Source organism: Neolamprologus multifasciatus, chromosome 2, assembly GCF_963576455.1.
Source record: "Neolamprologus multifasciatus chromosome 2, fNeoMul1.2, whole genome shotgun sequence".
In the NCBI taxonomy this organism is placed as follows: Eukaryota; Metazoa; Chordata; class Actinopteri; order Cichliformes; family Cichlidae; genus Neolamprologus; species Neolamprologus multifasciatus.
The window spans coordinates 34,622,455-34,635,676 of NC_140440.1; the positions used below are offsets into that span (position 1 = coordinate 34,622,455).

At 42.9% G+C, this 13,222-nt stretch overlaps 1 protein-coding gene across 9 annotated transcripts in view; it reads right to left on the bottom strand.

The window, feature by feature from the left end:
• diaph2 (diaphanous-related formin 2) overlaps positions 1-13,222 on the bottom strand; it is a 421,028-nt gene that overhangs the window by 16,105 nt on the left and 391,701 nt on the right. Inside the window, exon 31 of one of the 9 annotated variants that reach the window (XR_014868698.1) lies at positions 1-13,222. This exon is cut by the window's right edge and continues 22,573 nt beyond it. The exons of the other annotated variants lie outside the window; for them this stretch is intronic. The gene's annotated coding sequence lies outside the window, so the exon portion shown is untranslated. 9 annotated transcript variants of the gene reach the window in all.

A 13,222-nucleotide genomic window follows, 5' to 3' on the forward strand; every position in this document is an offset into this window, starting at 1 on the left:
GAAGTGTTACAAACAGCTGATCGGATCGGCAAAGCGTGTTTCTGGAATATTATGTTTTTGTTGCTGCAAGCGCTTTTTATGCAATTTTTGCAAAGCTATATGTGGAAGGAAACTGTGACCGAGGACAAGCTGATGGCATAAGATGTAAGTACAACTCCTCCGGTTTCATATGCAAATTATTTAAAAAAATTATTGCGATAGCTCACGTGGTTGCAGAGCTACAGGGATTTAAAAATAGTTATGCAAAACAGAGCGTGCCGCTCTGACCGGTTTTAAAGGGTTAAAAATCAGCATCATTTGCAGTGAACTGTGTGTCACAAACATTAGCGAATCAGTTTGTGTGTTTGATTTAAATATTCGCCTATATTTGCACGTTGAGAAAGGAGCTCAAAGAAAAGGATGTGCAACAGATTTGTGAATTTATCCCTTAATATTTTAATATTTGATTTCTGGTAATAACATGCTTAGTAAATAAACATCTTCATTTATAAAATATCTGAAAACAGCGTCACAATCAACCCAAACCACCCTGACACCATTGCCAAACGTTTACTTTTCTAATATGTTACATTTGAGAAAAAGTGATAAATTCAATAATAAGCATGCTATATGTGTTATGTTTCTGACAAAATATCTGAAAAATGTTTGTGGGTCTAATTAAATCTTTCTTTTACACAAGTCATGCATGGAGGCATGGTAGAAGTGGCAAAATGTGCACACTGGACTGAAACTGAGATTCATTTGGGGCTTCACCAGCAGCCCAAGACTATGACCATGAGGCATGCAGGAGCCATGGAGAGCACAGATGGGGCCCACAGCAAAGGCCTGGGTTTCACATGCCTGAGCCAGGAGAGAGTAATCCATCAGGCCAAGGCACTCTGGTGCCTAGGGGGGGCAGTCACTGATCCTACAAGACTGATTGGGCCTCTGTGGGAGGCCAGACCTCCTGACTACACGGACATCAGTGGCTGGTTTGCTCCACTGAGGCCTGATCTGAACTGGACTGATCCAAAGCAATGACCTGTGTCCATTTGGAGTCTATAGCAGCAGTTATGTAGATCACAGATAATAGTCTGCACGAAAAATTTAATGAAAGTGGACATTTGAAACTTGATTTTTTAAAATATATATCTTACCTGAAACAAATTTAGGAAACGTTTCAGCTCCTGAAATATCGATCCTCCATAAACAGTGTTCATATATGTTTCGTTTAATAACCCTGATGCTAAAACTCTACTTCAGTGTATTTAAAACAGTGTAAAACTTTAGATCAAGCGATAGCAATCTAATTACTTCATCCAACTGTCTCCTAATCAGACGAGGTCAGACACAGCCTCACCCAGATGAACAGCTGGAACCTGCGGCAGCCAAGGCAAGCTGCATGATTGACAGGTGAATGAGTAGACAGAGAGATAGTTAGACAAATGGAAGCTAAGATATAGTTTGACAGACAGATGGGAGCGTAAATGGATGGTTTGGCAGCATGATAAGGTAAATAGGCTGATGGATCACCAAACAAATGTGGGAGGAGGAAGGAAGAAAATAAAAGAGAAGAAAAGAATGCCTGTCTGCAGACAACAAAAGATAGGAAGCCAGATAGGCTGATAAACACAGATGGATTGTGTTGATACACGGGGAGGTGGGGCGAGATCGATAGATTGTTTTATTCTATTTTCTCTTGGCAAACTGGAGATTTGATGTGGCCGGTATCAAGGCGATCTGTTTCTGACGACGCCAGGCGTGACTGTTACAGATGGCGAGATAACGACACATCTCAATCTTTGGCTAGCCTCACTGCAGTCGATCTTAGCTGCAATGCTAGCACCACCGGTGGTGTCATGCTGCCCCGTGTAATCAAAAAGGCTCTGTGACACGAATATGTCCTATAATAACGTCCTATAAAGCCCCTGCTTAAGACTTCATGGGTCAAGGTCTTAAATAATCAGGCCCCATCTTATCTTAATGACCTTGTAGTACCATATCACCCTATTAGAGCACTTCGCTCTCGCTCTGCAGGCCTACTTGTTGTTCCTAGAGTATTTAAAAGTAGAATGGGAGGGAGAGCCTTCAGTTTTCAGGCCCCTCTTCTGTGGAACCAGCTTCCAGTTTGGATTCAGGAGACAGACACTATCTCTACTTTCAAGATTAGGCTTCAAACTTTCCTTTTTGCTAAAGCATATAGTTAGGGCTGGACCAGGTGACCCTGAATCCTCCCTTAGTTATGCTGCAATAGACGTAGGCTGCCGGGGGATTCCCATGATGCATTGAGTTTTTCCTTTCCAGTCACCTTTCTCACTCACTATGTATTAACAGACCTCTCTGCATTGAATCATATCTGTTATTAACCTCTGTCTCTCTTCCACAGCATGTCTTTATCCTGTCTTCCTTCTCTCACCCCAACCAATCACAGCAGATGGCCCCGCCCCTCCCTGAGCCTGGTTCTGCTGGAGGTTTCTTCCTGTTAAAAGGGAGTTTTTCCTTCCCACTGTCGCCAAAGTGCTGCTCATATGGGGTCATATGATTGTTGGGCTTTTCTCTGTATCTATGAAGCGCCTTGAGGCGACTTTTGTTGTGATTTGGCGCTATATAAATAAAATTGAATTGAATTGGTCAAAATGAGTGAGTTTGAAACAAAAAGTGAAGCGACAAAGAGGAAAGTGACTTTGTGTCTCAGAATGGAGATGGCGAAGGGAGGAATTTTTTACTTCTACTCAGTTTTGAGCAAAACAAAATGGATGCCCTGACAACCCGATGCCTCATTACTGCTGCTTGCGTTTATCATGTCAAACTGGAAGACAAGGGTATGAGAAGTTTAGAGGCAAGGGCTCTCCTAGTTAGAAAGGTGGCTTCTCTCTGTGGCTGCTTGAGGGACATGAGGGTGCACTGCAACAGCATTGATGAGTGTTGCAGGGCTTATAATAGACAGGAAAGGCCCAGAAAGCATGCCCTTTAGAGGTGCAGCATCTCTCACTGTCTGACAGCTTACAGGGTTTAGGCTTCACAATGACACCTTCACAGTGCGCTCGAGATGACACGCAAACACACATGCTCACAGGTGCATAATTCGCACACAAAGTCTCAGAAACACAAATAAGTTTGGCAGCGCACACGCGCACGATGATGCATAAACAGGCGTGTGCGTGCTATCACAGTCACGCACTCTCACTAATCCATTTGCGATGTGGAGATAACACCTGACAAGTGGAATCTCAGCATCATGCTGACAGTATTAATACTCATAAAACAAGCCGAGCTATAAAAAACATCCTGCATTCACTCCAAGACGGGGGTTATGGAAACAAACATCTGTTTGTGCCATGTTAAGGAAGCAGTACAACTCCCTCGGCGTAAACATAAATATAGCCAGGAATAGTCTCGGATTTCTGTCAAACCACGTAGTGGGTGAAGGAGGTGGGTTACCAGGTGGTTTCTTTAATGAGAGGCCAGCTACACCAGCGAAGGACAGCTGCGTCGATAGCAAAACGCCGCTTTTATCGTTAGTAGTAATTTACGGTAGTGTCGGTGAAGTTTCAAGAGATTGGAAAATTATTTTGACAACTGCATCGTGTGAATAATGTATGCTGAAAACATCTACCAATTCAAGTGTCGCTTTCTCATTTTCTATAACTAAACACGTGGTGGTCAGGTTATTTCCAGCCCCACTGTGTTGTATTGCAAAACGCTCCTTTTATTTAAAGTGTTGACAAAAACATTAATGATATAAATAAAAAACATGCATGGCTAAAATAGCTAAGAGTGAAAAATCTGCTCAGATCAGCAGGTAAGGCTACTGCTCCGCTTCGGGAATCTGAACTTGGTGTCTTCTGGATGTTTCTTAGGTGAGATGTTATATGTAGGTTCAACTGGGAAGAGCCCAGGACACGCTGGAAAGATTATCTCTCAGACAGCCTGGGAATGTCTTTGTCCCCCCAGATGAGCTGGAAGAGGAAGCTGGGGAAAGGGAAGTCTGTGCAGACTGCTGCCCCGATGCTCCAAACCTACATACAGTGTTGGGGAGTAACGGAATACATGTACCGCCGTTACGTATTTAAAATACAAAATATGAGTAACTGTATTCCGTTACAGTTACCGTTTAAAAAGGTGGTATTTAGAATACAGTTACTTTGTTGAAATAAATGGATTACACGGCGGTACTTCCCTGTTTCATATTGTGGCGGGTCAGGACTGTTTGGGTTTTGTTTGACAGCTACGTTCTGTTGTTCCAGGCGGCAGCGTTACGGTTGCCATGGTTACAGGGTGACGCTCTCTCTCTGCGTGTTTCCTGGGTGAGAGAGGCCTTGTTGTTGTTGTTGTGCTAAGCTAACAGGCAGAATGCTACAGGTATAGCTCTAAAGAATGTAGCATCATGGGCAGTGTAGTCCGTGCTGCAGGGAGAATGGACTGCCATACCCGTTATGTGTCTGTGAGCGAGGGAGGGAGAAAAAGGAAAAGTACGAGCTGTCATCGAGCAGAAACGGGAGCTGGAAGCATGTAAATATAATAATAACCACTGCAGCCAAGAAGAGAGCCTGACGAGCCCAGCTGTAAGTAAGCTATTAAGACTCGACTGTACACCGTGTTCGTGTTTTCCTCTGAAACAATAAGTTCTGTTGGAGCAGCCTTTCAACGCCTCTCTCTGTCTCTGCTAGCAAAGTTGACCCAGACAACAAAGTAAAGCTAGTTTTCGGCTACGAGCCGACACAGAACCCACCGTATTAGCCAGAGGTCCCTTTACTACGGTTCGGAGCCGCGGACCTTCAGTAACAGCAATAAATCACAGCAATAGTACATTCATGTAGTTGTAAACAGCATGATAATATATTAAGTAATCCAAAGTATTCAGAATACGTTACTCTCATTGAGTAACGTAACGGAATACGTTACAGAATACATTTTGGGGCATGTATTCTGTAATCTGTAGTGGAATACATTTTAAAAGTAACCTTCCCAACACTGTCTACATACATGTTGTAAAACACATATTATGGAATAAACGTAACTGTGTGTTTAACGATAGCCCAGGTTGGTGAATGATGGCCCAGAACGATGCAGAGTTCTTCTAAAACAATCTGAATGCTAGAAAACTGCAAAGTTTTTTCCAGCAACAATCCAAGCTGCCGTCAAATCTCAGGATCTTCTAGGACTTTTACCCACTCGTGCCTTACCCGAGTTAATAAAACATGGTGTTGTGTGTTATTTATTTATTAATCCCCTTTTTGAAGTGTCCCAGCACACAGCGAGAGCAGCGGTGGAGACCACAGAAGGCTTTGCAGCCAGTGAGCAGCCTCGCTCGTTCCTCCATGCGATCACCATCAGACCCATTTGGCCATGTGAAGATGCTCCCGTCTGTTCACATGGGGGGGTGGGGGTGCTTCCTGAAAGACTTTTCACTTTTTCTTTTAATATAAATCATTCACACAGAGAGATGCTCCCTCATGTACACAAAACACCACGAGCTTCTCCGCGATGGGCTACACTTTGCTACCTTCATGTTTTTGCTTGTGTTTTTCTTGTGCTGCTGTCAACGTGCGTTTTGGTGTGCAAAACTTAAAGTAGAGGTGATAGATGCAAAATATATAGTGGTGCTGCATAAAGCAGCAGCTGTGTGACTGACGTCTTTGTAGTTTGAATAAAGTTATTAGAAATTTTCTTTTTAAATTTAATTTACCAAAAGCTATCCATCTGTTTTCTTCTGCTTTTCCAGTTCAGGAACATTGGGGCATTCCCAGCCACAACATTATTACCTCTTGAACTTCAAAATCGATTTATTCCCCTTTCTAGATGTTGCTCTGTCTGCACTGATATGACTTAGAGTGAACAATAACTCATCGATATTCTCTCTCACTCTTTGTCCAACTCCTCAACGTCCACGGCGTAAATGGCGGATGCGCTTCCACGTGTGCGAGTATACATTTTGAGCTTATACGTGTGACCGAGTGCGTGTATGCGCTGGCATCAGATGAAGCGGGAGCAAGATGACTACACATACCAACAGACCAGACATCTCAAGCGACAATGGATTCAGTGTGGATGAAAAATTTATCCACCTCCTTCACTTATTCATCAAGGAGGAAGATTTTTCTGCAGGGATGCCCTCCAGAGATGCGGCGCTCACATGCCAGGCGGCCTGCCGCCACTTTACCCACAAGGTTTTCAATAAAACAAGCAAACAACACAATTCCAACACCTATAAATAAGTGATCGTTCCTGAATAAAGTGCTGTACACAGAGCCCCTCACTGAGGCCACTCATCACACTTTAATGGGGCCCTGTACCAGCCAAAGTTATTTCTCTCCTCTCTCCCTGCCTTTCTCTATCTTTAAGCCGAGCGAGGGAACAAAGTAGCTGGAGGTAGCTGAAACAGAAGAAGCAGAGTTGCATTCAGATCATCATCATGCCATCACCTGGCTCAACAGTGGTTAAGATACAGCACTATCTCGTTCATGATTTATGAGGCTATCAACATGCACCATCCTCCCCCTTTCCGCCTCCTCTTTCTCTCTCATCTCTTTCAAGCGCACACACACAAAAACCCACAAACACGTAAGCACAAACAAAGTCCTTGAATTACTTTCTTAGTTATTTCTCCTTTTCTAGAGACAGGTTGTTCACAGCAGTTTGAACATTCAGAGTGGTGGCCCGCCAGATGCTTGGGCGTCTGTCAACGCGGTGCTATTGTTAGCTAGTTTTTGATGAGATTTGCATGGCAGAAAAGCCATCAAATAAGATATACTACTGAGAATATGAGAAGAGATCACACCTAATCCGCACACCTGTGTCTTGGCAGCACTAAGTCTCTTTTCAGACCAACACACACACACAGGAGCAGATACATCCAACCGCCCACCCACACCCACACAATCAAGCCTGCAAACTTACACAGCAGCTTGAGTCTGATTTAGATGTGGGTTTTCCTGGGGCTCAAAGGCTCACAATTACCATACTTGTTCAAAAACTAACACACATGTACTACACTTCTTAAAATTGAGTATGCACAGAAACAAGAGCATTACACATATTTTCTCATATAGTCATTTTCTACAAAAGACGCTTGAATTTTGGGAAAAACAACAACAACAACAACAAAAATCCAGCTGTGGTATTCAAATTTGACAAGATTCAATCTCTGACAAAAAGATATGCTTTTATTTTTATTAGTCTTATCTTTAATTACACTTAGTTTAGGAGTTTCGCTGAGAAAATGCAATTTTATTTGAAGATCTATTTCCTGGGGCCATTTCTTTCTGGGCTGAAAAGGCCCATTATACTTTTTCTCTCCCTCTGAGTGATGTGTATACCGTGCACATCAAACCTGTGCTGATTAAAAAAAAGAATTGGGTCACTAGCATCCTGGCTAGTGGCACTTTCTGCCCTGGCCTATAAGCCCCTTAGTTACCTAGAATCCCTTGGCATCCGTGTTAGAGCCAGGGCCCGCGGCAACACACCTGTGTCCACACTTCTTCACTGGGATCAATTAGCATTAAAGTTTCAGAGCTGCTCTACCGCAGTGTGGACATAGTGTACACTGGAGGGATACAGCCTGAGAACAGCCACAAGAAAGAGACATAGACGTGAAGAGAGAGATAGATTTGTAGGCACACAGTGGACTGACACACAAAGTCATTCCTCCAACTCGAACCCTCTATTAGCTGCGTCCAAGTCCAAGGTTCTGTGTTTTTAAAGTGATGACCAATAAAAGATTATCGCATGCGCCGTCAGCATGAGCATGAGCTTCATGTTCTGCTGTAGCTTCACCTGAATTAAATGGAACAGTTTTTTCTGATTTCTTTGTCCTCTCTAACATTGAACTGATCAACCTATGAGCCACGCACTTAGAGGGACGGATTAAACTGAGTATATAACACACTCCAGAATAAATGCAGAAAGAGAATTAATCTGCACTGGTCACTTCACTTTATTGTCATTGATATTTATATCAATATATATATTGAATTCAAAATCCTGCTCCTCACATACAAGGTCTTAAATAATCAGGCCCCATCTTATCTTAATGACCTTGTAGTACCATATCAGCCTATTAGAGCACTTCGCTCTCGCTCTGCAGGCCTACTTGTTGTTGTGCTAGAGTATTTAAAAGTAGAATGGGAGGGAGAGCCTTCAGTTTTCAGGCCCCTCTTCTGTGGAACCAGCTTCCAGTTTGGATTCAGGAGACAGACACTATCTCTACTTTTAAGATTAGGCTTCAAACTTTCCTTTTTGCTAAAGCATATAGTTAGGGCTGGACCAGGTGACCCTGAATCCTCCCTTAGTTATGCTGCAATAGACGTAGGCTGCCGGGGGATTCCCATGATGCATTGAGTTTTTCCTTTCCAGTCACCTTTCTCACTCACTATGTGTTAACAGACAACTCTGTATTGAATCATATCTGTTATTAATCTCTGTCTCTCTTCCACAGCATGTCTTTATCCTGTCTTCCTTCTCTCACCACAACCAATCACAGCAGATGGCCCCGCCCCTCCCTGAGCCTGGTTCTGCTGGAGGTTTCTTCCTGTTAAAAGGGAGTTTTTCCTTCCCACTGTTGCCAAAGTGCTGCTCATAGGGGGTCATATGATTGTTGGGTTTTTCTCTGTATCTATGAAGCGCCTTGAGGCGACTTTTGTTGTGATTTGGCGCTATATAAATAAAACTGAATTGAATTGAATATATTTAAAAGTGCAATACTGTAATTTTCTGCTGCTCATTCCTGTGCAATATCCCATCTTCCCTCCCGTCATATTTCTTTTCAAGATTTTCTTATTTAATCACTAGTGTACATATATTTATATTTATAGATACATATATATTTAGTCATCTTTTCTCTTTTACCACGTCTCTCTAATATTTTGCTCCTTACTATTTTTCTATTTTTTTTATTTTATTATATTTTATTATATTTTCTCCTACTGTATCATGCTGCTGAGTGACTGCTGCTCGTCAAACACATTTCATTGCAATGTTGACCCTGTGCTAACTTGCATATGACAAATAAAACTGAAAACTGAAACTGAAAACTGAGAAGGAGTCTAAGTCTAATACTGTGTGTAGATGCGGGAAAACCGGCCCGTCAAACGACCAAAAACCAGTGAAAAAACTGTTTTTGATGGTAGTGCTCTGAGAAAAGATCGACAGCCCTTAAATCTATGTGAGAGAAATCCACAAACTGGAAGATTTCCAAATTTTATAAACACCCTTAGGCTCCTAAGAGGTCATCTATTTGAATATGCAGTAATAAATGTTCTTTAAAATTCTGGTTGTATCCAGTTTTCCACTCACAGGTTCTTGTTCACTTTGCAAAGTTCACCACGCTGGAATAAAAACGCAGCTTTACCAGTCGAGCCACAGAGTCGTCAATAGCGACTTCCTTCATTTAAAGGAAACCTCACGTAGTTGGTTTCGAGCAAACAGACGACCGACGAGTAGGCGATGGCATTGGTTTTGAAGCGAGTGCACAATCCTGAGGCTTTCACCCACTTTTCCCACCACTGTGTGTCACTTTACAGTGAGCATGGATGTTTTTGGCTGCGAGTTCCCATCAGTGTGTGTGTGTGTGTGTGTGTGTGTGTGTGTGTGTGTGCCACAGAGGAAAAAGAGCACTGAGGGCAGCTGTACCTGTGCTGCCTTGTGGTTGTCTCTTGACAGTGCCCTTCACATCACAGCATGGGCCTGGACATTGGATCTGACAGAAGTGACCTCCATGCCACATCACCCTTACTAGACACACAAACAGACCCGCACCCGACACAGACAAATCTACACACACACATCTGGTAACTTAATCACATGTAAGATCTAGAGCACAGTGTTGACACAAAATACTGTATATTCTAATACATTCATATGATATACAACCACAAACTGCACCCCGCACTACACCCTCAGGGCTGCTTAGCCACCCAACCCACAGTCAGACAGCTATCAATAGGGATTCCAGCAGAGCGGCTGCTAGACAGCAAGGGTAAACAAAGAAGGGATGAAAAAGAGCCGAATCAAAGGCAGCGAGGGGACCCTGTTATTCTTCCTGAACAGGAAATCATTCGCTGGCAATTTGTGACTCATTTTGAAGCATTTTGTGTGGGGGTGCTTTTGACACATACGTAGTGATGAGGAGGTGGGTTGAAGGGAGCTTGGTGGTAAACTTTTACTTAATATATTTAAAATGTCAAGTTTGTTCTTTACAATGCTGCTATTTCTGGAGAGTTGATGGCTAATCAGAATTTGTGTTGCATGTGTCAAACAGAAGGCAGTAATTGATGGGATTCAGTGCCGGCACGATTCAGTGATTGATAGGGAGCAGAGGAAGCACTGAGACTTGCATTTCCCCCCACTGTAAGTAATAAAAAATATACAGCACTTGTGCCGCTGTTTGAAACCGAGTGGAGTTATGAGCTTACTTGGCATATTTTTCCTAAACTGTTCCATCAATACCTTACTAGCATTACCATCTTTAGTCGATTAGCCTTATCTTAATCCTCAGAAACACAACGCCATTACAAATAAATCAATTTCCCAAACACTTTCTCAGCACGACATATTTACCTGGCCTAATTGAAATTAAGTTGGCTGACCTTTGGGGTGCCTATGGGGACCTGGTCCTTCCACTGTTCCCCTACTATTTCTCATTTGCTAGAACCTCATCAATCAGCTCGTTGAACTGGGCTGAGATGTTGGTGTCGACCTTTCTCATGACATTTCCAAATGGTTACATCCTCCACCTAGGGTCATGGCACCATGAAAAGTACCCGACCATGATTCATCAAGACGGGAATGACTCCATACTGCCATGTGCAGGAAATAAAATAACCCACCGGGATTGGGGAATTGCACCGATTGCCACAAGTGGTGTACTTTGTCCTCAGCGTCGTAGAAACAGTTTACCAATGCATGGCTGACATGAATATTTAAAGTGTTCTCAACTTTGGGAATACTCAGACGTATACATCATCTTGACTTGAGCCCCACTGAAGAAGATCATCTCTGTACAGAGATGCTTTTCATTCAGGTTCTCTGTTTGTGTAGAGTCTGATGAAGAAATCCTGCATATGTGTGCAAATTTGTGTGCAATACGGGGAGAGAAGTAAAGGTCCTCTTGTGACAAGCCTAGCGGGAATAGGAACATCTGGTGGACCGGCTGCTCCTCTGGTTAACATGCTCCTCCTCAGTGGCCCCCAACAACACACGCCAAGGTACCACATGCACGCACATACGCAGGTACATGCTGATAAACACACATACATATGGACACAAAAAAGTCAAGTACGTCATGCATACTGATGTGCAAACACAGCTTCCTTTCTTGGTCATTCCTGTCCTGGTTTAACATAAAACCATATTCTGTTCATCCCATGTAAATAATGCCAACAGATTCAAACAAATCACAGTGGAACGAGGTATAAATAGAAGGCCTATCATTCATGCAGTGACGCTAAAGAGCAACTATGTCCAATTTGCACCAGATGCTCTTCAGAGCCAAATTAAGCCTGCATTATTACTGGTAGAAATGTCATGTTATTGGCAAGGTGAACCCTTTCCGCTCCAACCCCTGTACTTGACGTAGCTCTGCGTGGATTTGTGCCGGCTCAACCCCATATCCGCCCTGTAATCGACTGAATACAGAGCCATGCCTTATTTTATCCATCTCAGTCTGCCGCTTAGAGACGTGCATTTAAAGTCATCACTCATAACTCTGCCTCAGCTCCAGTGAAATGTCATTTGTGATGCGCAGCATCAATTAACACTTCTTCACCTTCGTTAACGAAGTAATGCTAAAGCCAGAGGTCATATTTCCAATGAGTGCATGGTCGTATAACAGGATAGGACAGAAACTCTGGGTCCTTCATGAAAGGTTGAGTTACTTGATAGAAGTGGCAGTAGACTTACTAGAAAGATTGCTCACTGCCCCCAGGGCTGGCATTTGGTGCCCTAGGCAAGATTTTGCACTAATAACTTCGACCTCCCTCACTCCCTTCCTCCACTCTATTTCTTCCCGACACACGCAAACACACACAGATAAATTTTGGTGTCTCTTACCACACATCCACACCTTAAAATGATCTTTATTTAGGCAGTACATCTAAATACTCCCACTAACAGAGTCAAAAAGATGACTTGGTATAAATGAGTATTTTTCAGAGGGAGGGCAATGGGCTAACATCATTATGATGGTTTTGGCACTCCCAGTGATCGTAATAATACAAAAGCACACACATACGCAGACCTAATCTCCAGCCTCTGACGGCAACAGCCAGGTCTCACCAGAGAAATTGTGGGAGGAGGATGTGAACGGCAGAAGCAGACTACACATTGTGAGCGACCCTGCCAAGCCTGAGGAACACTCAGCTGGTCTCCTGCCAGGGCGTCAGCATCCTTCCTTCACCAATCTATGTAATGGCCGTGCTAATGATGGTAAAGCAGCCAGTACCTCAGAGAGCAGTAATTTAGACACCGCTAACACTATCGCCAGTGCAGTCGTTCCATGGTGATGATATGCTCCTGATATCAGTCATTCCAGCCCCCGGTGGTTTCTTTGTGGCAACATGACAAAACTAGATAATTAGACAAAGAGCATGTGCACACATTTTCAGTTACTTAGAAAAAGAAACATACTTGGAATGTGAACAGAAAGTATTACTTATTGTAACTGTTTACTTTCCCGACTGTTTCTTACGGCTGAGAAAGTGAGCGTAACACTGAAGAAACAACCATAAATATAAACAAGAAAATAAGAGATTGTTATGGAGAAGAGAAGGGGGTTTGAATAGCATCAAGGAAGAGAAGAAATTACAAAACATGAAAAGGCTGTTTCAATGTTACTGGTACCAGTGAATAGAAGCCTAAAATCTCGGGACAAGAGTATATTTTTACAGCAGGTGCTGACGAGCGCATGCCAGCTTGCGCTCGTCAGTGCATATCCAACAGGTTCAAAGAGCAACGAACCTGTTGGATATGCATTGATTTCGCCAATACTGAAGAACAAATGTGGCATTTCATTTTAGCTGTTTTACTTTAGCTGACTATCATAAACAACCTACTTCTCTGGATCGTATGTGCTTATTTGTCTGCAATCTGTGTTGCTGCAAACATAATGTTGCTTGTGGGTGTGTACATTTATGCTTATAGTGGAATTAACAAAATACAAAAAACCATCCAACTACAGGCATCACAAGCAGTCACATGTCAGAAGAACTTTACCACCCAGTTGGTGCTTAAACCTTTGGCTTCTGTT